We start from the raw sequence: 2500 nt of genomic DNA on the forward strand, positions 1-2500 counted from the left end.
CCCCCTCATCTTCTCACAGCCACGGGGAGGCTTCCAGCCTTTCCAGGCCCCCAGCACGAGGAGCAGGCTGGGTGCCGGCTCCAGCCCTGACCCTCTCCTCTTCTTCTAGCAGCCACAGGGAGGCGTCTGGCCTTTCCAGGCCCCCCAGCCTGCTACTCGTGCTAGTGGCTGGCTCCAGGCCTGACCCCCTCACCTTCTCACAGCCACGGGGAGGCTTCCAGCCTTTCCAGGCCCCCAGCACGAGGAGCAGGCTGGGTGCCGGCTTCAGCCCTGACCCCCTCCTCTTCTTCTAGCAGCCACAGGGAGGCGTCTGGCCGTTCCAGGCCCCCCAGCCTGCTACTCGTGCTGGGTGCTGGCTCCAGCCCTGACCCCCTCCTCTTCTTCTAGCAGCCACAGGCAGGCGTCTGGCCTTTCCAGGCCCCCCTAGCCTGCTACTCGTACTGGGTGCTGGCTCCAGCCCTGACCCCCTCGTCGTCTTATAGCAGCCACAGGGAGGCGTCTGGCCTTTCCAGGCCCCCCAGCCTGCTACTCGTGCTGGGCGCTGGCTCCAGCCCTGACCCCCTCCTCTTCTTCTAGCAGCCACAGGCAGGCGTCTGGCCTTTCCAGGCCCCCCAGCCTGCTACTCGTGCTGGGGGCTGGCTCCAGGCCTGACCCCCTCATCTTCTCACAGCCACGGGGAGGCTTCCAGCCTTTCCAGGCCCCCAGCACGAGGAGCAGGCTGGGTGCCGGCTCCAGCCCTGACCCCCTCCTCTTCTTCTAGCAGCCACAGGCAGGCGTCTGGCCTTTCCAGGCCCCCCAGCCTGCTACTCGTGCTGGGTGCTGGCTCCAGCCCTGACCCCCTCCTCTTCTTCTAGCAGCCACAGGCAGGCGTCTGGCCTTTCCAGGCCCCCCAGCCTGCTACTCGTGCTGGTTGCTGGCTCCAGCCCTGACCCCCTCCTCTTATTCTAGCAGCCACAGGCAGGCGTCTGGCCTTTCCAGGCCCACCAGCCTGCTACTCGTGCTGGGGGCTGGCTCCAGGCCTGACCCCCTCATCTTCTCACAGCCATGGGGAGGCTTCCAGCCTTTCCAGGCCCCCAGCACGAGGAGCAGGCTGGGTGCCGGCTCCAGCCCTGACCCCCTCATCTTCTCACAGCCATGGGGAGGCTTCCAGCCTTTCCAGGCCCCCAGCACGAGGAGCAGGCTGGGTGCCGGCTCCAGCCCTGACCCCCTCCTCTTCTCACAGCCACGGGGAGGCTTCCAGCCTTTCCAGGCCCCCAGCACGAGGAGCAGGCTGGGTGCCGGCTCCAGCCCTGACCCCCTCCTCTTCTTCTAGCAGCCACAGGCAGGCGTCTGGCCTTTCCAGGCCCCCCAGCCTGCTACTCGTGCTGGGTGCTGGCTCCAGCCCTGACCCCCTCCTCTTCTTCTAGCAACCACAGGCAGGCGTCTGGCCTTTCCAGGCCCCCCAGCCTGCTACTCGTGCTGGGTGCTGGCTCCATCCCTGACCCCCTCCTCTTCTTCTAGCAGCCACAGGGAGTCTTCTGGCCTTTCCAGGCCCCCCAGCCTGCTACTCGTGCTGGGTGCTGGCTCCAGCCCTGACCCCCTCGTCTTCTTCTAGCAGCCACAGGGAGGCTTCTGGCCTTTCCAGGCCCCCCAGCCTGCTACTCGTGCTGGGTGCTGGCTCCAGCCCTGACCCCCTCCTCTTCTTCTAGCAGCCACAGGGAGGCTTCTGGCCTTTCCAGGCCCCCCAGCCTGCTTCTCGTGCTGGGTGCTGGCTCCAGCCCTGACCCCCTCGTCTTCTTCTAGCAGCCACAGGGAGGCTTCTGGCCTTTCCAGGCCCCCCAGCCTGCTACTCGTGCTGGGTGCTGGCTCCAGCCCTGAGCCCCTCGTCTTCTTCTAGCAGCCACAGGCAGGCGTCTGGCCTTTCCAGGCCCCCCAGCCTGCTACTCGTACTGGGGGCTGGCTCCAGGCCTGACCCCCTGGCCTTCTCACAGCCGTGGGGAGGCTTCCGGCCTTTTCCAGGCCCCCAGCATGAGGAGCAGGCTGGGTGCTGGCTCCAGGCCTGACCCCCTCGTCTTCTCGCAGCCACGGGGAGGTTTCCAGCCTTTCCAGGACCCCCAGCCTGCTACTCCTGCTGGGGGCTGGCTCCAGGCCTGACCCCCTGGCCTTCTCACAGCCGTGGGGAGGCTTCCGGCCTTTTCCAGGCATACAGCAACCTCTTTTACTTTTCTTTATTTCTCACAATTACTTTCTTTTATTTTTGTTTAAAAATTCTCAACCTTTGTATATATTCCACATACTATACTGTGCATACACAGTCCAACCTCCGATTCAGGACGAACGATGCGGTTTTCGTCCCGGCCGTGGCACGCCGGACCAGCTCTATACCCTTCACAGGGCTGGCTCCCAGCCTAACCCTTTTCCTTTCCTCCTGCCTCCACTCTCATTAGCCAGCCAGCCTGCCTGCCTGCCTGCCTTCACCAACCCCAAGGGCTGGCTCCCAGCCTAACTCTTTTCCTTTCCT

The sequence above is a fragment of the Chaetodon auriga genome, chromosome 23 (assembly GCF_051107435.1).
Source record: "Chaetodon auriga isolate fChaAug3 chromosome 23, fChaAug3.hap1, whole genome shotgun sequence".
NCBI classification, from domain to species: domain Eukaryota; kingdom Metazoa; phylum Chordata; class Actinopteri; order Chaetodontiformes; family Chaetodontidae; genus Chaetodon; species Chaetodon auriga.